General features: G+C 43.9%; 1 long non-coding RNA gene across 1 annotated transcript in view; it reads right to left on the bottom strand.

Annotated features, from left to right (window-relative positions):
• Window positions 1–24,600, bottom strand: part of LOC121065686 — an 86,686-nt gene extending 62,086 nt beyond the window's left edge. Inside the window, exons 1-3 of the long non-coding RNA XR_005817253.1 lie at window positions 24,459–24,600; window positions 24,279–24,337; window positions 5,945–6,026 (exon numbers count right to left, since the gene is read on the bottom strand). This is a non-coding gene — a long non-coding RNA (uncharacterized LOC121065686). The remainder of the gene's footprint in view (window positions 1–5,944; window positions 6,027–24,278; window positions 24,338–24,458) is intronic.
• Between the last annotated feature and the right edge of the window lie 2,038 nt (window positions 24,601–26,638).

Genomic DNA, 26,638 nt, shown 5'->3' on the forward strand with positions numbered 1-26,638 from the left:
AGCTCCCACTTGGTGTCTCCTGATGCCTCTGATGAGACACAGCCCTGGAGAGGAAGGTGTAAGACGCACCCTTAAACCAACTCATTTTAAAGTAACAAGGCAGGTGAGATATTGCTGCTCTGAGTACAAGAAATTTGGTACAGCATCCAAAACAGGATCTTTCACTCAGCATCCTTCAGACCCTCACACAGCTCAGTGCCCAGGAACAAGGATCCCTGGTGCTTCAGGCACATCACCACCTCATGTTTCCAACACAAGAGAAATTTCAACATTTTCTTGTTTGTTTTCTCTGTCTCCTAGCTCTAGAAAAACAGCTGGAGGTTTTAAACTTCACACAGAAGATACAAATCTGAAAGAATTGCTTGGTTGCTCATTTTTTGTGTGTGTGTGTGGGGGGGGGTTGTTTTGTTTTGTTTTGTTTTCCCATAAAGCCATTTCCTCTGCAGACAATTCAGGATTAAACAAAAACCTTGGTTCTATCACTAAGCAATGCCAATGGCCTCAGAGTCCCACCCACCTGAGCAGCACTGCACATATGTCAAAGTGTATCCCCTCCATATGGAGGACAGAAATACGTGGCGTTTATGTTTTATTATAACAACAGAGGTTATTATTAGATTTTCCATCTAACCTAAATAAACATATTGTCTTGAATACTGCATTAAAAGTATCACCTAGTAGCCATGTTGCAGTGCTCCTTATATGCCAGGGGATGCAGACAGCGAAGAGTTTCAGATAACGTTTATGCTGAAACATTCACTTCTTATAACAAAATGATCATCCTTCTGCCTGTTAGCAAACTAGTTAATTAATAAATACTCCGGAGAGTTTTGTTAGCTCTCTTCATCTCTGTTTATAGAAAGTAAAAAGGAGCTAGCGAGGGAAAGTCCTGCTTTGAGAAGAGAATTACTTGGATCTGGCTTTGTGGAAAACAGCTCAGCTGAAGAGGGGGTGTTGTGAGGATGCTGGAGGGAATTCTACCACAGGCTACTTTGATGCTTCTGGAAACTACTGCAAACAGAGAAGTGAGATCCTTGTTCTTTTCAGACTTGCCCTACATCGCCTGCAGCCCAGCAGGAGCGTGGGGAGCCCTGGGTGAGGAGAGGAGCCCAGCCCAGGTGGGCCTGCCCTGGTGCCTGCGCACCTCGCCGAGTGTGCATCGCTCCTGGGTGTGCATCGCTCCTGTCCAGCAGGGCAAGGAGCAGCTCCACATCCCGACTGGAGATGTGTTCACTGTGCTTAGTGAAGCCCTTTTCAGACTGAGAAGAAGTGCTGTTTTGTAAAATCAATCTACTTTATCCTGCTGCTTTTCTTTTCTGTGGGCTCAGCCTGGCTTCCAGTGAAATCAATGTGAGATGGGCTCTTATCCCTAGAAGTGGGATGCTCTGCTTTGTTGTATGAACCATTTGGCCATACTGCCTCTGTGCTGCTCGAAAGCTATTTTCAGAGAGAGAAAAGATGAGAGAAATGTACAGAGGGCTGCAAACATAGTTCTAGTTTATAAAAAGCTACAAACCACAAAATGCCATTCTCCTCTGGTAGGTGTTGCTAACTATAAAAAACAGATGCTACTTCTTCAGACATGATTAAGAAAAGGTGAAAATTCAGGCTTGCAGTTCTATTCATCCACAGGTCTTGAATGCACCCTGAGGGGGTGACCAGACACTGTTGCATGCTTTTAAAGCACCCAATGCAAGAAATTCTCTTCTCACCATCATGATGGGATTCATCCCAGGGTACCGAGGGAGCTGGCTGATGGTATCAGGAGACCTCTCTCAATTATTTTTCAACTGCCTTGGGAATCTGGAAAGGTCCCATCTGACTGGAAGCTGGCAAAACGTTCCAGTTTTCAAGAAGGGCACGAAAGAAGACCCTGGCAATTACAGGCCTGTCAGTCTCACTTCAGTGCCTGGTAAAGTTATGGAGAAGATTATTCTGGAAGTTAATGAGAAAAAATTTGAAATACAATGCAGTCATTGATCATAGCCAACACAAGTTCACAAGGGGAAAGACCTGTTTAATGAACTTAATTTCCTTTTTTGACAAGGTTACCCATCTAGATTTCAGCAAAGCTTTAAATGCCGTTTCTCACAGTATCCTTCTGGACAAAATGTTCAGCATACAGCAAGACAAGTACACAATACGATGGGTGAACTTTTGGCTGATGGATCAGGCTCAAAAGGTTATAGTAAATGGGGTTACATCAGCCTGGCAATCAGTCACTAGTGGGGTTCTGCAGGGCTCCATGTTGGGGTCAGTTCTCTTCAGTGTTTTTATAAATGATCTGAACACAGGACTTGAATACATAACAAGTAACACTGCAGATGATACTGAATTAGGAGGAGCTGTTGGTTCCCTTGGGGATACAGAGGCCTTGCACAGAGATCTGGACAAGTTAGAGGCTCGGCAGTCACCAACCACATGAAATTTAACAACAGCAAGTGCCAGATTCCACACCTGGGTCAGGGCAACCCTGGTTATATGTACAGACTGGGGGATAAGAGGCTGGAGAACAGCCCCAAAGAAAGGGATCTGGGGGTTCTGGTCACAGCAAGTTGCACATGAGGCAGCAGCGTGCCCTGGCAGCCCCAAAGGGCCAACCCTGCCCTGGGGTGCCTCAGGCCCAGCACTGCCAGCTGGGCGAGGGAAGGGATTGTCCCGCTCTGCTCTGTGTTTTGGGCACCACAGTATAAGAAAGATATAAAACTGTTAGAGAGTGTCCAAAGGAGGCCTGGAGATGGTGAAGGGTCTAGAGGGGAAGACACACAAGGAGCAGCTGAAGTCCCTTGGTTCATTCAGCCCAGCGCAGAGCAGGCTGAGGGGAGGCCTCATGGCGGCCTGCAGCTCCCTCACGAGGGGAGCGGAGGGGCAGGCGCTGAGCTCTGCTCTCTGGGGACAGCGACAGGACCTGAGGGAACGGCATGGAGCTGGGACAGGGGAGGGTCAGGCTGGGGGTTAGGGAAAGGTTCTTCACCAAGAGGGTGGTCGGGCACTGGGACAGGCTACCCAGGTAAGCAGTCATGGCACCAAGCCTGCTGGATTTCAAGAAGTGTTTGGACAACGCTCTCTGAAATGTGGTTTAATTTTTAGGTGGTCATGTGAGGAGGCAAGAGTTGGACTCGATGATCCTTGTGGGCCCCTTCCAACTCAGGATATTCTATGATTCCATGATTCCATGATTCTATGAACTCCTGGCAGCAGATTTCCCCCTGCTTTCCATCTTTTGATTTACAGTACAGTCTCAGAGAAATATACTTCTATTGACCTATTGTGAAAAGACAAATCTGTCCTTCATGCAGTCATCCTACATTTCTGCAAATCAGCAGGAAAACCTTGAGATAGCCATGAGCCAGGGTGAGCAGTTGGTGGAGAATCATGGGACCGTGGGCATGGGTGCTGAGACTGTCATTTCCACAACTCTCCTGCAGATGTAATAACTGCTAACACCAGAGCCAGAGCCTGCATCCTCTTGGTTTTCCCTTTGTCCCTGTCTCCACTTTGTGTGCATTCATCCCGAGTTGTCATCCTCTTAACACACAAGGTCACTATCAGCAAAGCAATTTGTGAGCTACCAGCAGAACTGACCGCACTCCTTCCCTGCCCTATCCCCTTATCCTTCCGTCTCAAATGGCACTTGATATTTTCTGTAATTATCAGTCTGTTTCCTTTACAAAAGGTTCTTTGTAAATAAAACTTTGACATAGAAAAAGAGGATTATGTCTTTGTTGTTATTAAAACAAATTGTATGGTCTCAGCTTTAAATCTTCCAAGTATCTTCTTCCTGACTTTGCTCAGTCAATAAGTACAAAATGAGTTTCTGTTTGACTTGGGAACTCATTTATACTTGTGCAACAGAGTATGCAACCCAACATGGTGATGGCACTGAGACAGGGAATAAATATTGAGAAAAATAGAGTTACAAAAATTATGAAATTCTACAGATCCTGAAAATGCTGGCCTGTTTTCTACAGCACATAATAGTGGCAGTTTGAAGCCTACCTGAACTGATTTTTTTTGGAACACTCCGTTAATTTAGGAGAAATTAAGTTGTTATGGGAAAAAAAAAAAAAAAGGAAGTTCCAGGATTTTACCTGTTCTCTTGACTCCCTAAAAATGCCTAATACTGTGCTGTGTTGTGAAATACAGAACAGGAAGGAGGATGCATTTCTGATATATATATATCTTATGTGCGAGCAGAGAAAACTTTGCCAAGGAGAATAAATTACAATATTGTTTAGGTGCTACAAAAATAAAATAATATATGGTAACAATTGTGTGCAGCCACCCAGGAAGCATAGATATAGTGCAAAAGAAAAATTGCCTTAAAGCATGTAGGAGCTGCTTGGTGTACCAGTGCACACAATGCCATGGCACTCACTTCACTGAGTCTACAGCAACAATTACTGAGCTCCGCCTGGGAGAAGTCTTACAAGAATACAAATTGCATTTTTTTGCCTACCACAAGAAACAAATAACCCTTATCAAAGATCATTCATCCCTTGTCACACAGCCACTGTGACTGCAAGTGAAAAACAGCAACTGAAATCAAACAATGAAAACCAAGAACGAATAAATTAAGAGATGTCACAAGCCTTTCCAATGCAGCTTTTAGCCAAGTCTGGGATCACTCCTATTATGTGTGCTAGGTCAAGAGCATCTAAGCTTGACGGTGTTTCAGCCAAGGCATGTGCAGAGGCTCGCTGTGGCAACCGTGGCCAGCTTGGTGCTGGGTCAGGACGTGCATGGGGCACAGTGCCGGCACAGCAGCTGCCCACGCGCATGGAAGCTGCAGGGAGAGGGAAAGGAGGGAGAGGAAAAACCTCTCTGGAGGCTTGAAACACTGCATTTCAGAAATACTGCAAGTCTTGTAGTGTGCTTTAATAAAAATCACTTCTTTCTTTAAAAGAAAGCAAGCAGTGCAATCTGCTGCACCATTAAAATTGATGCCTTCCTCTCAGTTCTGGAGATGCAGTCTGCGTTACAAGCAACATAAGCTCCAACTTTTTTCTATTTAAGCAGCAGATATTTCATCTCAAAATAAAATAGCTATGCAACTGCACTGTACCCCTATTCAGGACCAACTGCTAGACCGACTCCTGTATTGCACAGGAACAAGATGTTCTGTCAAAACTATTAATACCAAATCTTTCAGGAAAAGGTGGACTATTTTGGCAGCAAGCACTCATTTCCAGTGGAGAATAGTCCAAAAGGAAGTCAAAGATCCGGACTCTGAATGCAAAACAAGGAGCACTTATAAACAGTTGAGACGTATTTCCATGCTATGGCGAGTTAACCTGGGGCATTTTTTAAACTTTTTTCTTCCTTCATTCATATATAATCATATAAACGGTAGTCAATTAAAAGCTTAAAACAAACAACATAAGTCTTTTTGAAAAATGTTCCTTGCTTAACAATAGCCAAAGAGCTGGATGCTTTACAAGCCAAAGAGCTGCATGCTTTACAAGCCAAGAGAGCTGCATTGCAGCAATCTGCAGGCACCGAGGCTGCTCCTGCTTCTCCCAGGGAGCCGGGACCTTCTTGCCACCCTGCTGCTGCACCACCAGGTCTGTGCTTGTGGCACCAAACCCATGGGAGAAGGTGGTAGGGGTGGTTTTTGTCTTTGAACACAACAGCAGACACCACCGGCAGCCTGTTTTGGGGCTCAAGGTGGGGGAGAGCACTCTCACAGCCCCCAGGCCACCAGACCCCATCTGTGTCCCCCATCCCCAGCAGGTGCCCATCTCTCTGTGGGGTCCACCAGCCCATCAGCACAAATGGAAAGGTATGCTGAACCCAAAGAAGGGAAGCAAATTCCTGCTGATTCCCTTGCTCTCCAGCATCAGTAAAGGCTAACAAATCCTACTCATGAAGGAAAACAAACTCAGAGACACTAGCTTGTCTTCTGGTTGAAGTATCTGTCCATTATCAACGTGCATCTGCCTACCTGAAGGAGCCAGCAAGTCCATGTAACAGGCAACCACTGCTCATGCAGACAGAAACAGTGGCAGATGCTGGCTGGACGAGTCCTTAAAGACAAAATAAACACAAGCATTCTCAGTTTTGTGTGTTGCATCATCCAAATCCCATCTGAAAAAAAAACACCATGTTAGTTAGTTCTGGAGACTTTTCAATAAATAGAGGTTTTTATGAGCTAAATTGAGCAGGATTCAGATGAAGCAACCAGAAGCGCTCAGCCAAGCGGAAATATGGGTGACTTTGCCCATATCCCACATTCGCATTTGCAGCCCGGCAGCCCCACACAAAGGCCCAATCCAAGTTCTTGTGAACACCACCAAAAAAATCCCAGGAAGCCATCACTAAGGCAACACAAACATCCTCAGTAACCCTAAATCATCACTTATGTATCACAACAGCCAGGCTCCCTCACCCCCACAACATATTTTCCTTCAGCTCCACTGTTTTAGCCACCCACCAGAAACACAGCTAACTCCTTTCAATAGCTCTAAAGAGCACGAGGTCACAAAATAGCTTGTTGAAGTCATTCTATAATTTACATTGTCTTACTTCAAATTTGCATTGCTGCCTTTAAAAACAGGAAATTTTCTGCTGGTTAAAAATATCCCTATATGGTGTAATTTCAATGAGGCTTTGACCTTCATTGCAGAGAAACCAAAGTTTTTGTTGTTGTTGTTGTGGTTTTTTTTCTTTTTATTATTTTTTTTCTTTTTATTATTTTTTTTCTTTTTATTATTTTTTTTCTTTTTCTTTTTCTTTGAATTTAGTAAGAAACCTCCAACTGGAACAAATGTTTTTTATTTTAACAAGCTAGGACACTGGGAATGAAGCATCACCTCATGTTGTCCTGATACATATTTAAATCTCCTTCTTGAGTTATCAATATAATATGATCATCTGGAGTCAATGAACCATTGCAGATGTATGAATGCACATGCAGGCTTGCAGCCCTCTCCGCAGCCATGCCAGGCAGGACAGACATGCCTGCTGGCATCCCATGGTCCTGGGACCAATGCCATAGTAACATATCAGAAGCTGCAGTGATAAAAAAGAGGGAAGAAAGGATGCAAGAAAGCAATTTATGACAGCTAAGGAACTTCACCCATAGCATCAAGGGGTAATATAGCATCCTCCTGTATCCCTGAGGACTGTCCCTCCTGTAAGCCTCTCGTAAGAGGTAGGTACAACACAACCATCTCCTGCCCCTCAAGGACGCAGGCTGCAGAGTGAAGAAGCTCAGCAGGAGAGAAATTCAGTGAGCAGAAAGTCAGTACTTCTCCTTCCCACGAAGAAAGTCTCAACCTGGACCAACAGATTGCCAGGACTGCCAGATTTGTAATTCAGATCAGGGACAGTCTGGCTTTTTTTTTTTTTTTTTTGACAAAACAAGTCTCATTAGCCATCTTTTCAGTGGAATGGATAAACCAGAAACGTAAGAGAAGGAGGTAAGAGAATTTAGGACCATGTCCAGTTATTTTCTACCTGATGACACTCATAGATTCATAGATATTCTGATACTCTAGTGCGTACGCCAACCATAAAATGAATTCTGGCTTTATAAGCAATGCAGAAATCCTGCTTGCCAGAGCTGTTTTGAGCACAACACACTTTCAGTGTTCCAATTTCCAGCCAGTACTCTGTGCAATGATTTTCCACCACACTGTGCCTCACGTATAGCCAGGACACTGCAGGGAGATTGGCCACAAATGCACACGCTCTGTCAGCAGCACATCTCAGCATCCTCCCAGCAGCAGAAAGCTTTGCGCACTCATTAGACCTGAAAAGCATCAATTCCAGTGCATGAGTACCGCAGGCTTTGAAAAATGAGTCTTCTTAAGTCTCACTATTTAGCAAATGCTTCTCCCCAGCTAGCTATCTCTTCATCAAACAAAAGCTCTCTTCATGCTGTTGAGAATCATAATATTTAGTGAAAGAGAAGAAAGAGAGTTGTAACTAATCAAGCCTCATTCCACGGGTGGGTGTAAAAGCAATTTGTTTAATTCATTTTGAAGGTCACAGAACCATAGCATTAAAGCTCATTTTGCAAAGTGTATATAATTGCATTGTTTGAAAACCGTTTCTCCTTTTAATTGATGAAAATTTGATTCTCCCATTTGTCCTTTGGATGGGGGCACGTGGCAGGGTGCATGCGCAGCAACAACACACCAGAGCAGATGCATCTGCTTTGGCAGTTTTCTGTAGTCAGAGTCATTGAGTCGTTCTCCAGCCTCCTGAGCCTCCCTGTAATCTGTCTGTCTTCTCAACAAGTTCATTGTCTGGTCTTTCCACTCTGTGGATCCAGGAGAGATGTTAGGGGCACAGTTAAGGGTGACAGTGGTGGCTGGGGGTGGATTCAGCAGCTGAGGGCAAGAGAATGGGAGAGGAGAGGGCAGGGATGAAATTTGGAAATAACTCACTAACCAAGAAAACCACACTGCAAGGTGGGCATGCAAATGGTGACACCTATGTGCCCAGTATATGTTCTGAATGAGGAAACGTCTTCTCTCGCATCGTGTGTTGAACGTCTCTCCTTTACCAACAGCAGTCAGTAAATGAAACCTCTTCTCAGAGGCAGGATGAATCCTGGCACCTCACATCCTTCCTTATATTGCTGCAGAGATGGTACTTGCACATGGCTGTGGATTTCCTTTCATTGCAATGATAAGGGAAGCTAGAGATGGATTTCACATTCAGGAGGAGGGAAGAAGAAGAGAGACAGAAAATAAGGGCATGAGGCATGTGCTGTGCTAGCACATCAAGCCATGAGCCTGATACCAGCTGTCTGGAGAAAAGGCAGGAACTGAAATCACGAGCTGATGTGCCCAGAGGACAAGCTTCCACCCACTCCCAGCAGCCAGTGCTAGGAACGAGCATTTGGATTTCTGCCATTTTTACCCTTTAGTTTCCATTCAAATTTTAACTTTTTACAAGTCATTCCTCTGATAAATTCACTCACAGACATCATGGTTTCCCTGTGGCTAGGGTCACACAGTCTGGATGGCCAGAAGATACGGCAAGAACAGCTGGCTCACCCACCTCGCAGCTCAACTCTGTAGTAAGAGTTTTCAATTCCTGTAGCATGTGTTTTTTCTTGCTCCAGTGCAGGCTGTCTTCTCATCAGCTGGAGAAAGCCACTCAGCCAAAGGACATTGCTTCTTCAGCTGCTGGAAGGAGAGAAAACATCCACTCTCTCCCTTCCTCTACAGACAGGGAATTGGGACTAACTTCCATCCTCGAGCATGCAGCTAAAATCAATGGACAAAGAGAAGCTTTTAGTCTTTCTGCAGAAATCAACCCTTTTGCTGTCACTGCTGACTCTCAGAATCACTGCTGCTGGCAGGCACCTCTGGAGGTCTTGACGCCATCCTCCTCCCCAGAGGAGGCTCAGCCAGAGCCAGTTGCCCAGGACCGTGTCCAGCTGGGTGTCTTCATGGGTGGACACTCCACCTCCCAGGGCAGCCTGTGCCAGCACTTGACCACCCTCACAGCAAAAATCCCCCACTGGCTTGTCTGTGCCTCCCACGTGATGAGGTGTCCAAAGCCAAATGGTGGTTCCTGTGGGAGCTCACTGATGTGAGGGTTTTTTTCCAGTTCATAAAATGTCAATGCTTTTTAATCAGGGCTAAAAATTTCCACATTTCCTTCAAACTGGGAATTCTGAAAAATCCCTCACAAGGTCTCTGGGAGCTAGCCAGAAGAGCAAACAGCTACCCATAGTCAAGTAGTGCTTGAACAGCCTGAAGAGCTGTCCCAGTGTGATGGTTTTACCCTGCTGGGCAGCCGAACTTCACAACTGCGCTCTCACTCCCCATCAAAGAAAAAAGGGGAGAAAATACAATAGAAAGGGCTCAGGGTTTGAGATAAGGACAGGGAGATCACTCAACAATTATCGTCATGGGAAAAACAGACTCAGCATAAGGAGATTAATATAATTTATTGCCTATCACTAGCAGATTAGAACAGCGAAACTAAAAGCAAACTAAAAGCACCTTCTCCCCATCCACCCTCTTCCACCTCCTGCCTCTGAGCAGCGCAGGTGAATGGGGAATGGGTGCTGCGGTCAGTCCCTGATACTTCGTCTCCGCCACTCCTTCACCATCCCTCTCTGCCCCTGCTCCCGGTGCGGTCCCTCCCACGGGATGCCGTCCTTCCCGAACTGAGCCTGCGGGGGCTGCCCACAGGCAGCAGCTCTTCAAGAACTGCTCCCACACGGCTCCGTACCACGGGGTCCATCCCCCAGGAGCAAACTGCTCCAGCACGGGTCCCCCACGGGCGGCAGCTCCCCCCAGACCCCTGCTCCTGCGTGGGCTCCTCTCCACGGGCTGCAGCTCCGGCCCGGGGCCTGCTCCTGCGGGGGCTCTCCGTGGGCCGCAGCCTCCTCCAGGCCACATCCACCTGCTCCACCGGGGGCTCCTCCACGGGCTGCAGCGTGGAGATCTGCTCCGTGTGGGACCCATGGGCTGCAGGGGGACAGCCTGCTCCACCAGGGGCCTCTCAACAGGCCGCAGGGGAGTCCCTACAACCCTCTGCTACCAAAGCTTGCCACGTAAACCCAATACACCCAGAAACGTGCATGTTGAAAGAACACCCTAGTGTGTTCAACCTCGAAGCCCAAGCCTGTGTCCTGGAAGCCCTGTGAGAACCTCACCAGCTCCCAGGAGCTCAGGAAACCATTTCAAGAGCAGAGGCCATGCCCAGCAGGGCTCCAGTCGCAGGAAGGTCCCTCTCCCACAGCTGCAGATCACAGGAAAAGTGACATTTCTTGCCTTGAGGCAGGCTACATGTCCTGGTGCCTCAGTAACCCACTTGAGGACCTGACTGCAGACAAAATGGGAGCCCAGGGCGGAGCATCTGGGGGCGAGTGCATGCAGATTGTTCTAGTTTCTCAGCAGAGCCTGGAAACACAGCTGACTACCACGAGAGGTAGAGTAGGTGGGGTGCACTGGCTTTCCATGAAGCTTACACTGACTTTTGGCAAAACTTTGCCTTAATTTTTTCCAACTTTTATCAAACCAAAGGTGCTGTGAGTGAAATAATTCACCCAACTAGCATCTTCCAAGTAAGGTCTGATAGCTGAGATAGAATCCATTCACCTGCACCTGTACCAAATCCTGTCACAGCCCTGCAGAGAAAGTTTTCTTGTTTCCATATGAAATATATATATATACACACACATACATATGTGTGTTTAGTAGTCCAAAATCCGGTTGGATTGTTGTCAGCCTTAGTCTGCAGACTCCTGTTGTCCATCTGAGGAGGTGTTGGGTGCATGATTCATTTCTAAGCTTCCTCCCTCTTCCAGAATAAGCATTTCAGACTGTTTTTCCCAGATGCCAATTTAGCTTTCAGACATGAGTCCTATTTAATTTTGGCCCACCTTTTAGTCTTCTTATTGTTTCATAAGTAGGGGAATGCAATACATCCTGATTATCATGTGAAAATTTGACTGCATAATCCTTCAAATGTTTGTTTTTAATTATGATTAAAGATGCAGTGGAAGATGAAACTTCAGTCCCTTTGGCCATTCCTTGAGGCTTGATTCACTGTTGTTAATCACTACACATTATTTACAATTTCTCAGCCAATTTTCAATCAACATGAAGCTGCAAACTGCTCATATGAAAGCCAGCCTGAATTACTTCTGCAAAAGAGATTTCATCAGATGCCTGGCCAAGCTCAGCTCTAACAGAACTCCATAGAGGCTAGTGGGTTTATCCTAGGGATGCATTTGAAGAAGTGAGACCAATTCCAGAGGCTCTGTCAAATCCCCACAACCCAGAGGTGCTGTGTACGCATGCGGGCAGTTGCCTGTGCTATCCATGGCTGTTAGTGACTCTTCTTCTTTCAGCAACTCCATCCAGTCGCTGCAGCACTGCTGGTGCTGCTGCCTGTGCCCCTGCAGAGCCCACCAGCAGCTGATGGCACCACAGAAGCACTGTGCAACCTGGATAACACAGTGACAACCTCAGCTGTCTCCAGCAGTCTGACAAAAAACCCCAACCCTCAAACCAAATGCTTTTCCCCAGCAGAGTCTGCTCTGACAAAACTAGTCTGGGCTCCATTGCTGCTCACTAAGTTTCTCCCTATTCTCCCCATTGCCTATCCCAATACCTGTCTTACAACTGAGTAGAGCCACCATAACAACATGGCTTTTCAAGATTGTTCTTCTTCACCTTTATGAAGATCCAATATTACTCCTGAGTCTGTAGTTTATAACACCATTGTCGCCATGGGGTGGATGCTATTGCACAAATTTTCAGAGCTTTCTTTTCAGAATCACTGAATGTTTGAGACTGGCAGGGACCTCTGGAGGCCACCCGGTGCCACCCGTGCCCAAGCAGGGACACCCAGAGCAGGGTGCCCAGCACCACGTCCAGGCGGCTTCTGAAGGGCTCCAAGGAGGAGACCCCACAGCCTCTCTGGGCAACCTTTGCTCCATCACCCTTACAGTAAAGAAGTGCTTCCTGATTATTTTCCAGGACAGCTTTTTTTTTTATTATTTTATTTTTTTCTGCCTAATTTTACAGAGTCTTTGTTGTGTCCCAGACTCCTTTCCCCCCTCTCAGATAAAGACAAGCACCCACTCAGAGCCCACATTTACAGACCTGCCCATGAGGAGGCTTACTAGAGCAGTACCACTCTGTTTACTCTGAAGCAGCTTTCAGGTAAAGTATCTGACTCCTTAATGCTTGTGCTCTTCTTTTTTCTTTCAATTTTTTCACTATGGTCCTTATGCAGCTCTTTTCTCTTCCAGAAGTCTTAAAGAATGTTTACCTTCCACTCTCCCTCATCCATCTCCATGACCATGTCTGGCTCACCTTTATCTGAATATTTTTGGGTAGATCTGAGGAGTATGCTTTTTACATCTGGAAGGTATCTAAATGTCTACCACATCTGCTTTTCCCATTGCAGCATATTTAGTGGTATTTCATATCGATTCCAAATTTGATTTTTTTTAGATGTGATAAATTTACCATGATGAATTCATGTAATTTCTGGTCACTGTTATCCCATCTCACACCTTTGGGCATTTCCTAAAATGAATTTATAGCTGCGAAGCGGATAACAACTTAATGATGCATATAATGATATTTAACAGCCGTTCAGGAATTAGGACTAATGACTTCAAGGGCCCAGCTTCAACATCCCTCAGGACCAACTTTACAAAAAATGACACCAGAAGATCTCTCAAAGTCAATAGTGAGTTTGGTGGAGCTGATCTTAATACCTCTCCCTCAGTAAGCTCAAATCTGTTTACAAAATGGTTAATCCAGTTCTCGAGCATTTCTTCAAAGCAGGTAAAAATTATCTCTAGCATAGAGGTTATGAAGTTTTAATGAATTATCTCTTGATCACAAAGGGAATATGTGGGACACAGAGAGATTAAGTAATTAGCCTGTGATCATGAAACTCACGGGAGTGAGTTTTCACTCAGCTATAAAGACATTCTTTCCTGTTAATAAATGATCAAGTTCAGTTTGGATGGATTACTGAATTTGTTAATGAAAAATATTTCCTAGCAATTCCTAGAATCTTTCATCACCTCTCTTCCAGCCTTGGGGGTATTTTATTTATTTTTTCTGCTTTTGTATACAGTGCCAAAGTTTTATGGCACTATCTTACTGCCAAATACTCTCTTCTTTGACTTGGAAACTACTTCTCACTCTAGTTCCCCACTACTGCTTGACGGATTTTTACATTAATAGCATTAACTGCACCTGATTTTTCTCTGTTAGAGAAAGACCAAATAATAATTTTAAAAGCAAACTTTTTAATCATTTAAGAAACATAAATACAGAGTAACTACACAGTACTGTCATTAGCAAGGACCAAATCTGGCCTGATTTTAGGAATTCCAGCTGTTTTGTCCTGTGTAGTCAACAACTAATGAGAAACAAAAATACCTTTGTGACATGAAATCAGTAACACTCCACTATTTGGGCACCCAAAAGATCGATGTGTTACAGTCACAGCTAGAGTACATAGAAAGATTTCAACAAATATAGCTGTTAAGGGTAGGAGAGAAAAACTAAACTAAACTAAAACACAAGAATCAACCACCCCCAAAAGTTAAATGAGAGAACATTTCACTTCACCTTTTCTAAGGTGTAATGTCTCATTTTACTCTTTACAAAGCTAAGCTGCCTTAGTTCCCAAAGGCATTTTATGCTTAAAAATGACTTCTAAATTATTACAGGTTATTTAAAATGGAAACAAATACTTTAATTTTTGATTGAGATGTAGTTCAGATCAGCCCAAAGTGATCTCATTCAGGTTTTCCTCCCGAAATAAAAAAATATATGCCCCCCACAGATTGGGACAGACTGGAACAGACCCACCTAGGCCTACCCCCCATCACTGTCCCTCCCCACCTCCATCGTTTGGGGGCTTCAGGCAAATCCTCCAAGGAGCTGCTACCTCCTTCCCACACAGTCGGTGAATTTCCACTTCCCTGCCCATGGTTTGTCCTCCTTTCCTTCTCCCTCTCAGTCCCGATCTTTCCCTCCTATGAAATCCAGCCACTTCCAGATCCATCCCTGATCCATTCCTACCGACAGGGCACTGGTGGTTCTCCCCAGAGCTCAGGTTTGACTTTTGGTTTGCTTTTTCACTTCTCCTGCAGCAATAGACAGCTCTTTTCTCCAGAGGGGGAAGGAAAGGATGGCCAACTGTCTCCTGAGCAGAGCGCGAGGCTTTACACACCCGCAGGTGCACGTGTGTCTGCTGACACCATGTGTGGGTCTCAGCTCTCACAGAGGCAACACGAGCAGCCGTGTCCTCTCCCCGAAGTGGTGTTTGGCTGCCTGTGCTCAAGGGCAGCTCTGATGTGCCGCAGCTGTAGCCTGGGATCAGAAGTGTTGTGTGAAAGGAGCCTCGAGGACCCTTCTTAGGGTCTCCAACCTTGACCTGGCATCTGCTCTTCAGCTCGGGCACTGGACCTCGATCCCCTCCTGCACCATGCCACCGCCACTGCGTGTCCCTTGCTAGCCTGGACACAGGCTCAGCTCCCAGCCAAGCCCAGCCCAGGCAAACCTCCTTAAAATCCTAAACTTCATACAGCAATCAAGCCAAATTAAGACTCACCGGCCAGTTTCCATAGTAACTGTGTATAAAACAACTATCAGAGATACCTCTAGCCATGCTTCTATATCTAGAAGCAGCAGCTTGCTTCACTCAGGTTTGTTTAATCCAGTCACTAGCACATTAATAACAATCAAAAGAAAGGAAAAAAAAAAGTCGCTGGAAAGGTGGTAGATGCAAACATCCTTTAGGAAAAAAAAAATAGCATGAAGGGAGGAATCACATCCCCGGAGGGTGTTCTTTTATAAAAATATACACGCCTGGAGCAAGTGTTAGCCCCATGTGTGTTCTGAAAAGATGCACTTGCTCCATATCATTACACAACAATTAGAAGATATGTGCTTCCAAAGTCTAATTCCTTCCTTGCGTAACTGACCCATTTCAATCAGTTTATTTACTTGTTGAAAAAGTACCTGTCATCTTAGCAGATTTCCTATTACCCTTTTCTTATAGGAAGCTAGGGATCATGCATGTTTTTCTCTAAATTAGCATGCTGTAATCTGCTAGATATTTAAAAATTGGTACACTACATTATCCTTGTTAGATAAGAAATGTCTTCCTCCCACCACGCTCATGCTGCCAATGAACATCAAGAGACTGCCACATCGCTGTCACTGCATGACAAATCCTGGTCAGATGAAGGAGTGTGGTATTCCACGGAAACTGTACAGGGAACTTTAGGCCTGGAGCATTGCCTTACTCAGACCAGACACGGCCCAGGATAACAGGATGTAATGTCCTGGCTAAGGACCATTCGAGACCTCAGTACCCGTTTCTGTGTCATGGCATCCACTAATAAGGACCATGAGAAAGAGAGTGAATGTAGCAAGAGCCAAGTAATCTTCCTGTAGGCTACAGCAATTAGGCTGAGTGGGTAACTGAACTATTTCCTGTGTATTGTTTGGCAAAGTGTTTTGGGATGCTTCAAGATGAACAGCAAATAACGCAATTGTTCCTGCTCCCATTATTTACAAGGCTCTTTCTCTCCTAAGGACTGGGAGGTAGGGGACAAACATGAATGAATAAAATGCCACCAGACTCCTGAAAGAGATTGTGGAGGCAGATGAAATGCACGGAACATTATTTCTGTTGGGTTTCAGGTCTTGATTTTGTTGTATTAACTGGCTGTAATTCTGGGAATCAACCTTAAAAGATCGATCTCAACCTCCAGGGCTGTGGAACCCACCCACAACCGGCTGGATTTCAGTTCAACGATCACTCTAGATTTCGTGGCTATAAGTGACGGCACAAGCCACAGCATTTCTGAAAAACGAGCTCACCTGACATCTACGGCTATGACTCGAGGTTAAGGCTGAAAGCCACCCCCAGTCGACCTGCAGCAGGCCACAGAGGAGCGCAGCAGCAGGGGCGAGGGGCCTCGGGTGGCAGGCAATACTCAGGGGCTGTTCCCCATGCCCGGGGAACAAAAACACAGGCACACACATACCTGGTGGGAATATGACTGTGTGGTCCCACACAAGTGCAAAGTGTGTAATTCCCTGTACACACAAATGGCTTTGTAAATCGCTCTTCTGACCAAAGTAAAGAAATGAGAACAGTCACTGCTGCTGTTACTAGCTCCTGTGGGTACATTTGCAAGCATACATTTGTACTTGAAAAATACTTTGTTTACATTATAAAAAGCACTCCCTTAATAAAGCACTTTCTTAATACATCTTCTTGTACTGACATGTTACTTTAGGCTCTCTCATTTCCTCACTTTAATTACTTTCTTTTAAGGAGCTTTGCTAGTATGAAGTATATTGGTGAACTCAGAGCCTGGGGATCATATTTACGTCCTCTTGGGGTATTTAAGCAGCATGTCAGCATCACTGCAGTTCGCAGCAGCAGACACACACCATCACCTCTGCAGTGCTAGAACTGTTTTTGCATCCTCTTCTTCTCCCACTACACATCATTTCCTGAAATCAATTGGTCTTGGCAGCATCTTAAAGCTCTGTCTGAAAGACAAGCACCTTCATGGACTGCAGTGTGAGAAGGAGGGAGGAAAAGCTGGACAGCAAGCAGTAAGATAAACAACTGGAGAGATTTCTCTAATGACCTCACTGCTGGCAGAACAGTTAGCTCTCTGCAGTATTATGCACTCGTACTTCTGACCACTCAGCTGTGGCTGCCCACAAGACCTGACCTGTACCTGTCCTCCTTCACATCCCTCGATGTGGGAATTGCCGACAGAGAATAAGGAAGAAACATGGCAAAGCTGAGACTCTGCGTGGACACAATGCCCAGCACTACCAAAACTGTGAGCACCGATACTCCTACCATACCAGTGCCTTCAGCCTCATGCTGCTAGCCTGTGACACAACCTCCCTTTCTGTTTTTTATTCTGCCCCAATGAGCACCATCCCATTTGTGTGGGCAGTGGGGAGGATGAAGCCTGGAAGGGGCGTCATGCTCCACAGCAGCAAGCAGTGCCCTCACCGGCAGTGGGCAAAGCAGAGCTGCTTTGCAGGGAGGATCAGTAGATAAGAAGGTCTCAAGATGTACAGTGGATGAAGAATGCTGAAGCTGGTGGTCCTGCAGCCTTTGGGTAAGGGTTAAAGGAGAGAGGCAGTCTCAGCATCTCCAAAACCATCTTGCATTGCATCTTCCACCCTACAAGTAGGCAGAAGCACTTAACAAGATCAAAAGGGCCAGAAGTGGGGAGAGAAGGGAGAACAGAAAAGACCCCTGTCATTTGTCCATGTGTGCTGGCCATCCTGTTAGACTCCTGTAAGCCAAAAGCTTCCATTTAATTGAGGAACTTGGTGTAAGAGTGCCTTTCTCTTTTTCTCCTTTTTCTTTTTCTTTTTTCTCTTCCCCCTCACAACACCATCATTGTGGAGCTGAATGCTTTCCAGCTCCCTTGGAACCAAATTCCACACCTCGGCACAACCAGTGGACTACCCCAGCTGAGGAACTCCACAAAGGTGTCCTTCCTGGTGTGCATTTCACGTATGTGGCACTCAAGCTGTTCTGTAACTATCACCACAGTGGCCATTTAAAAAGAAAAGAGGGAAAAGGCTGCAATATAATTACCTTGAGCGGTGCCATCAGTCAAGGGTTTATCACATTCAAATTAAGTGCTTGGAAAGTTCTTTTTTTTTTTTCTTCTTTTTTTTTTTTTCTCTTTTTTTCTCTTTTGATCTAGTTCAACAAGCTGAACTGTTTCAATGTGGAGCAAGCTATTCTCCTAAATTATACAATCTCACCCGCAAAATGTAAAAAAAAATGTGAAGAACATGAGAAAATAAAGATCTTCTTCAAGGTCTTTAATGATGTGGCAAAAGCACTTTTTGAAAATAAATAAAGCTATCAATTCAGTGGAGAATTCTTTATTATTGCCATCATTCACCCTCCTACTGGTGCTATCAACTAGTGTGAGTATAGGTAAGTATATAAGAAGAAACTAGTTCCCAATTTAAGTAGGGTCAACAGCCAGAAAAGTTTTACAGTGATGATTTAATGTACAAAATGTGCAGACTGCTGTATCACCAGTTATAATGCTCATAGTTGTTAATAATATACTCCAAATGCATATTTGTAAAGATGGAAATAAGGCAGAGAAATGTATTTAACTCGCACAAAATCTGGACAGAGCATATTCATTTTTAACAATAGTTAACTGAATGTAAATCAAGCCATCAAAAGAACTGCCAGTCCGTCCCACAATGGCCACATTCTGTTTCATTTTATATATGAAAGGCAACATTTTCTTTAGAATACTTTTAAAAAAAATAAAAGCCATCCTCTAATTTCTCAGCTTTCTTGACATGGTGATGACAGCTCCATAAACCTGAGTAATTATAGAAAATTGAGCTCTGATGTTTGATCTCGAACATGCCATTGCAAAGGAAGATTATGGAACAGTTTTTAAAAGTGCACTTGCATCGACCACATACAGGTTTCTGACGGATATATATTTATCACACTGTTGTTTCACAAGCCATTGAAGACCAAGCCCAAGGATAGGCCACTGCACATGGAAACAAGGTCGACAAATCTGGAGTTATTTTAATATTCCCTGCACTTCCATGGCTGCCAGAAACAGGTCAGTGCTGCAAGATGCGGTGACAGCTGGAGAAGCGCTGACCTTAGTAGGCGTGCAATGCAACCTGAGGCATCCCGGTGAATAGAGGCAGGCTTATAAAATGCAAGGTGATCTCCAGCTTGGAAAAATCTTTCTTTTGATCAAAATGAAATTCAAATGAAAAATTTACTGAAATTAAGATATATAAAACAATAACCTTTTCCTCACGATGCTTAAGAAAATCTAAGTGCTTTTTACGTAAATCAGGAAGTAATTGAACCTATCCTTCATGCCAGAGAGAAAGTTATAATGGACCTTAAAGTTAAATAAATGTATTGAGAATTTCCAGTCTTTCATTTTGGAAAGGTTTCCTCTTGTAATTTAATTGTGTCCTAACTAATCGCGTTACTTTTTGCCTCGTACTGAAATTTTAAGGAGAACAAACACTGCTTCAGTAGCAGGGTTGCAGCTCTAGACCCAGTCGAATCACGGAGAATTAAGCAAAATCATATTCTGTCTGGTTCGCTCTACCCAGCTCTCTTCCAGAAGCACTGTTTGAGATTAGTTGTGGCCTGCACAGTACACAGTACTGCAGTGGCAGAACAGAGAGCACTGCAGTGCGAAAACTTTCCAGCCCGATGTGCTAAAAGGAGGTGAAATAATACCATCAGGAGGTTCGGGTCTTCAGGCACTGCACTGAAATGAACTTGGGAGCTCTTCCTGCAGCACTTGAATACCAAAAGGATTTATACATTTATTTAAAAAGTCCTTCCACATAAGAAATCCCCAGTGCCTCAGCAACTGAATATGAAGGATGCATTCTTCAGCTTTGAGGTCTCAGCCACATGTCTGAGAAAGCAGTTTTGCAGGCATTCAGCATCTATAATCCCAGCACAAAATGGGGCTGTTTTGCTTTTTTCCATTGGAACAAGAAGAAGAAGTATCTGATGAGGAGAGGAGGAATACCAAAAAGCTACAACAGAGGACATTTTAAGCAGAATTTAAAGGAATATAAAATATAAACACTGAGCAGGTTGTCTATGTTGGTGGAGGTAGATGAGGTGCGTTTGTAGGAACACAGAAAATGGAATATGCCATCATGCTAATGCTTGTTTCCACAGGTGTTAAAAATAGTGACGATAAGCACATCCTTCATGGCAGCGGGAGCTGTATATGCTCAGACAACCCGACACATCCACAACCTTGAACCAGTGCAGATCTTTCCCACTATACTTTTCTACTCCATCTGTCCTTCCTTCACCCACCACGGCTGTTTCATGAGGCACTGTGCAGCACAGAAAACCATGGACCACTTCACTACAGACTTTGTTCATACAAATCCTGTTTGTAAAAGGCATCAGAGATTCTGGAGAAACCAACAAAATCCATGTTTCATGCAAGATTTTCTGTTTTGAAAGAGATTGAATGAAACTTTCTTCTCTGAGCTATCAGGATCAGACCCAACAGTAAAAAAAATCCCCCCCATGTCAAGGAAAGAAAGGTGGCCATTGCGGGCGTCCACCCCCAGGCACAAAGACTGATTGCCTTCATGCTGTGATAAGCCCCGCTGTCTCCATCAGAACTGTGTTTTACATGAACAGCTAACAGAAATATAGTATCTTCAGGCAGGAAAGGGTAGAGAAAGAAAACTGTACTGCTAAAATGAGCTTTTGAAGAAGAAGAGAAAGTGGTGTCTACTTCCATTCAGAGCTTGCGTTCAGAGCTTGCACGTAAGACTGCCTCACCTTCCTTATGCAAAAGGCGTCTGTAAATGGTTCAAAAGTTTCCACAAATCTAATTCTCCTCTGGCTGTGGAAGCAGTTTAAAGCTTCTTTCAGGATGTTCGTTTCCCTGAACTGGATCCAGATTAAAAGCAATCCCTCAGAAGAAAAAGGAAAACCAAGCACTGGTTAAATCTATTCCCTCTGATAAATCTCTGTATCTGTACCAGGTATCCTCAGCTTCTATAATCCCTGTACTTCAGCCTGCCATTCGCTAATTTTTTAAATCATAACTTCCTAAGAGGTTTAATGAGGATTTACCCTATGGCCTATGTTCTCCTTCAAAAAAATGACAAGTTTCTGATGCTCTCTCTTCAGGGTAAGTAGAGGACAAAGCAATCATAACTGATGCTAGGCACATTTAACTCCAGCAAAGACTTCCCTAGTATTCACTGACTGTCCGCACCAATAACCCCTGCAAGTCACCAGAATAAAAGCCATCTTTTGCTTTATAATTAGAGAGCCAGGCAGCTTTTTACCTGGGCAAGAGCCAATGGGCTCAGGCTATGTCATGTGCACAGCTACCTCCTGGCATCGCTTGCCAGCAGTCATGCATCTATGAAATCTCTTCCGCAAAGGCATTTATAACCAGTGCATTGGCTAATCTTCTAAAAAAAAAGTAATTGTAGAACTGGTAATAACTTTTAACAGTTTTTTGTTGTTGTTTCGTTTTGTTTTTTAACTGTAAACTGCAGTAAACTGCTTTGTAGAAGTAAAACTATTTACACCCCTTTAAAAAAAATCTTCCTTGCTAAATACTCTGTTACACAGTAATTGTGCAAATCTTCTATCTGAATGTGATGCTCGATTCTTTGAAATCACCAGGACAAAACCAATGTCAGCACAGCTCAGGTCAGTGCTCTTTTCTCACCAATAATGTTTAGATATTTACCACTTCATTCACTCAGTGAATCCAGGGGACTGTAAACAAAAAATTATTTTAAAGCACTGCTCAACTGCTATGATTGTGTCTCATCAGTCCTCGAACCAATTAAATTGTCTTTATCCAGAGCAGCAAGCTTTAAAAACTTCAGCTGCTGTATACTCAAAAGCACAGAGATTTTTTCTGATTAGGCATGACATACCCAGCAGTGTCTGTCTGCTGGCATGCATGAAGCTGCCTAGCAACAATGCAAAAAAATCCTACAATAAGCCTCAGTGGATCACAAAGAGTCTGTTAAAAATGTTAATCTCTTGTCATAGAAAAGTAGGGATGGTTTCAATTAAGGACAGCAATTCTCAACTTGTTATTTATATGCAATGAACTAAAATAACATTCATAAAGTATAAATACAATGTGAAAAAGCCACGCATAATCACTTAAAGCCTTAATTTGCAGTACGTAATTTGCCATTCACATCTGTAAGCCTTTTGTTTTGCTTAATGGCAAAAACATTCCAGCTAGGTCAGACCTACACTTGAGTTTATACAATGCAGGAATCTCAGCAAACAGGGCTGGAGTGGGCTCAAGAAGTCATTGAGTCCGGCCCTAAGCACCAAGTCAGGAGAAATTTTCTATAAACCACTCCTGAATGCTTTACTAACCTGTGTCCCCAGCCCTCCAAAAATAAACATTGGACCATCTCCCTTGGCACTCTGCTCAGTCACCTGGCTCTCTCAACAGCTGGAAAGCACTGGGAAATCTCTGACCAAAACCTGCCTTGTTCCAATCCAGGCAGTAACCCAGCAGCAACATAGAACAACACACTTTTTTTGCTGCATTCAAAAATGGCTATCATATTCCTTCAGTCTTCTTTTGAATAAATAACTAACTTTTCTCGATCTTTCCTTACCTAGGTCATATTTCTTTACTTGAATCGCTTCTTCTCTTTGTATTATTTCTTCAACTCTCTGCAATCCCCGTTGGCTTGCATACTCAACAAGTGCATTCTCCCAGTGCAAGGCAGTAATAGGTCTGCAGCCACCACTTCTCCCGAAAGGGCTGATTTCATTGTGCCCTCATGATTTTATTCATCCTTTTTCTGTCCTAGCATGGATTAATGTCCCTTCTGTTGCTAATGCTAATCACATTGCTTATCAGTCATTGCAGCCAGCCCTTTTTAAAGAAAACTGAGAAAAAATATAAAGTTGAAGGTGCATTAAGCACTTGGGCCTCCTCAGCATTAGATTTCTCTCTGCGCTGAGTAGCAGAACAGCTTTTGCTTCATTTTTCTCTTAGAGCTCATGTGCTTTTTTATTGGGGGGTGGTCCTGAAGACTCCTGGATGAGACAAGAGGAAGGCACACAGCCATTGTTTTTGTCGAGGTTTCCCCCAAGGCTCGTTGAAAACCATAAGGAAAACTGTTTCCACGTTTACACCCTCAACAGATGGCACAAGCCACATGCCCACACGTACACCAACACGAGCCCATGAGACATACATGGCCACTTCTGGTGAAAATGTCCCGTGGGCCTGAGGAGCTGTGCCAGCAGCAGCCGGCTCTGCGGGGCTCTTCCTGGACACCAGAGGAGCCAGGTGAGAGGCAGAGTGGCTGCTTCACCATCACTTGCTTCAGATCCAGGAGGTGTCCACGTGCTCTGCTGGAATGCTGTCTGAGGTTTGGGCTGATGAGTCGCACCCACACGGCACACAAAATGTTAATTGGGAAGGAAAACACACCATCTCTCTTTCAATTATTTTTTTTTCTTTCCCCCAAAGGACTAAATTGGAAAAGAATCACAATTAAATGCCTTTAGGAATAGAATCCTGGCAAATCCTCCCCAGCCCATTCTCAGAATCACTTTTTTTCTTTTTTTTTTCTGATGAAACAATAAAAGGATTCAGATTCATACAGTGTATTAGCATAAACATTTATCCTAACTTGGCAGAGCTGCAAACAATGAGGAAAGGAGTCCAAGAAAAGAATAAATAACAGATAACCTCAATACCTGGGGTCAAAACACAGGGAAAATATTCCCCGCATTACACAACCTGTGAAATTCAGTCTTCTCAAATAAACACTTTCAGATTTAGAATCAAATGCCAAAGGAGCAACTTTTATGCTATTGACCAGATTTTTGCATTTTATTGATAATTTTAACAATTAGCTGACAATGGTTAATTCAATACTTTGAAAACAGTTATCATTATGCAAACTCTCATTATTGGAGTAATTATAACGGGATTTACTGTAAGGTTTGGTAAATTGGGTTCCTTCTAGCTCCTACAAAGTGTATGCATTTCTACTCTGCAGCTGCAAAGACTGCACTATTACATGAGAAACTGACTTTCTTGTATGTATCCTAATTTATCAGGGGTTCTTGCAAAACTGCAGTTCTAAGGAGTACATGAATATGTCTATTTTTGGTAGATTCAGGTGATCTGTTTTCACACACACACACAAAAATCCCCTAGAATGTTTATTTTTCATTGGTTTCCACGTTGATTATTAAGGTGATTGATTTCTTACCTTACTGGTTTTTATTCCTCTCTTCTTATTGCTGGGAGTGGAGTTTTGGCTGTAGCACACTGTGGAAGCAATGAGAAAATGCAATCATTCTCGCAGGTCTAAGCATTATCATCTACAACTCACATTAACCAGTCAAGCTGGAACCTCTAAATTTGAAAACAAAAAGCAAAACTTTCCTACCTGTGCTTCTCATTTCTCCTCTTCTGGCAAATAGGTCTTGGTGTGTTAACTTCAAACTGTTCTTGCTGGCTTCTTTGTGTTCACCAAAGTCGTTTTTTTGTCGTTGTTGGTGGGTTTTTTTTAAGACTGCTTAAGCACTGGGTTGCAGGCACAGTTCTCGTGTCTGCATGCTTATTACAGCAAGGGGAAGTTGTATACTCAGGGGCATTCCTTTTGTTGCTGGCAACATAATAACATTTGCTTAATTGTGTTTTATTAATGTTAATATACCCAGAGGCTCAGGCTCTGCCCGCACATTTTTGTAAATTGAATTAAAGGAAAAATGAATCAGAGTTAAAAGACAGCTGATTAATTTTATCCACTTGCTTAAGGGCTTTTAAGCCAAATGGTCTCCACGTCTATTTTTCTTTAGAGAACAGACTTCATAGCCACAGGGCTAGGAGAAACTTGTCAGTAAGCCATTTTCATTGCCATGTGTCAAGGAGAGCTATTTAAAGCATTAAAAGAAGTGGACAACGGGGAGAGGTACTCACCCCCTGCTCCGTACAAATGGCAAGGTTAGACAGAGATGGTCTCTCCCACCTGCTGCCGAGATAACACAATTTTCATAAAGCATTTTTTAATGAAGCTTTCAGAACACCCCCTGGAGCCTGCTGCTCCAGACAGACAAGGACACAGGCACAGCACAAACCTGCTAAAAAGGGCTATTTCAATCCACAGAAAATCCACCCTATTAGCAGGTCTGTCTCAATGCACACTGTAATTTAAAGGCCGTTATTGCACCGTTTAATAGGCTTTCAGCTAGTCGCAGCAGAAATCTGTTCTTGAGACAGATTTCTCATTAGGAAATAAACATACTTCATTAGGGAAGCCTCTGCTGGATGTATATTTATACAAAGCTTGGGAAGAAATATCAGTATGAATGTAGGGTTGAGATGTAGGAAATCCACTCTATTTTCCACTTATCAAAAAGGTCTGAAAAGAATATACATAGAAACATGGTAGGCATTTCTGGGAACCATGCTTGGATTCATTTCTTCAGGAGTGCTTATTCAAAATGGTAATGAAAAACGCAACTCAGAAATCTCACAGAAATAAGGATATTGAAAATGTGTGTACAAGCGGATGGTTGGAGTCCCTCTGTGCAAGCAAAAGGCACAGTAGACGTCTCTCACCATGACTGGAACAGCATGTCAGGATCAGGATCAGAACATTTTTCCATCTGTTTTGCCAGCAAGGGAGTTGAAGAGGAGACTGTTCCATAAGGGCAGGGTTTTCCCCTATGCCAGGCCCATCTGTCCCCACGGGACAGGCTGGAGAAGACATCCAGGCCACCCAAGTACCCATGGCCAGTGCTCTCTGCAAGTACCACTCTGGTCATCTTGTACTTCTCCTCCTGGTTGATCCCAGGTACTTCAAGTGGCTCCCACCCTAAGGTACATCCACAGCCAGTGACAAATAGATGATGAAAATGATCCAGGATGGAAAATGTAGACTTTCTGAGGGTAAAGGAATTGAATATTAGGCCCTCCAAATGTGTGAGTCTTTTTGAGGTGTTTCCTCAACCTGTGTTCTAGACTAGACACGTACCACTGGGTCTTGCACATCATACATACTTGGTAAATGCTGTGTTGCATCCCAACCCAAAAGATATCCTCATGTGCCACATGCACAATGAGAAAAGCTCTCCGCCAAGTTTACAGACACATCGAAATGAGTAAAGTCTGTGGCCCAGCTCCACAGCTAAGGATGGCAAGATCCTCCTTTTTGGTGGTTTATGGTGTCTACCAAGCCCAAGGTCTCTGATCACAGGGAGGACATGGGCTTTCACACCATCCTTTCCCTCCATGGAGCTCCAAAAGTCCTACCTGGTTTCATGTTTACACTAAACTTATGTGAATCTAATATGTGCTGCTGAGCTCTGGTGATAAGGTAGAGGCCTCTGGACGGTGCTGCAGTTCAGAGTCCAATCATCCAGCCTGCTTCTTTCATTTGGCAAGCCGAAAAATGGATGAATGGGACTTGCCGCTGACTCCCACAAACTGCGTTGAAGCAAGATAAGTGCAGAAAGTTTTAGGCCAAGAGATATGCTTGGATGTATAGCAAGACAAACAGTATATATACAATACAAAACAGATTTCTATATTCAGAAACATAAAAAATAAAAAATAAAAAAAATC

Source organism: Cygnus olor, chromosome 2 (assembly GCF_009769625.2).
Source record: "Cygnus olor isolate bCygOlo1 chromosome 2, bCygOlo1.pri.v2, whole genome shotgun sequence".
In the NCBI taxonomy this organism is placed as follows: Eukaryota; Metazoa; Chordata; class Aves; order Anseriformes; family Anatidae; genus Cygnus; species Cygnus olor.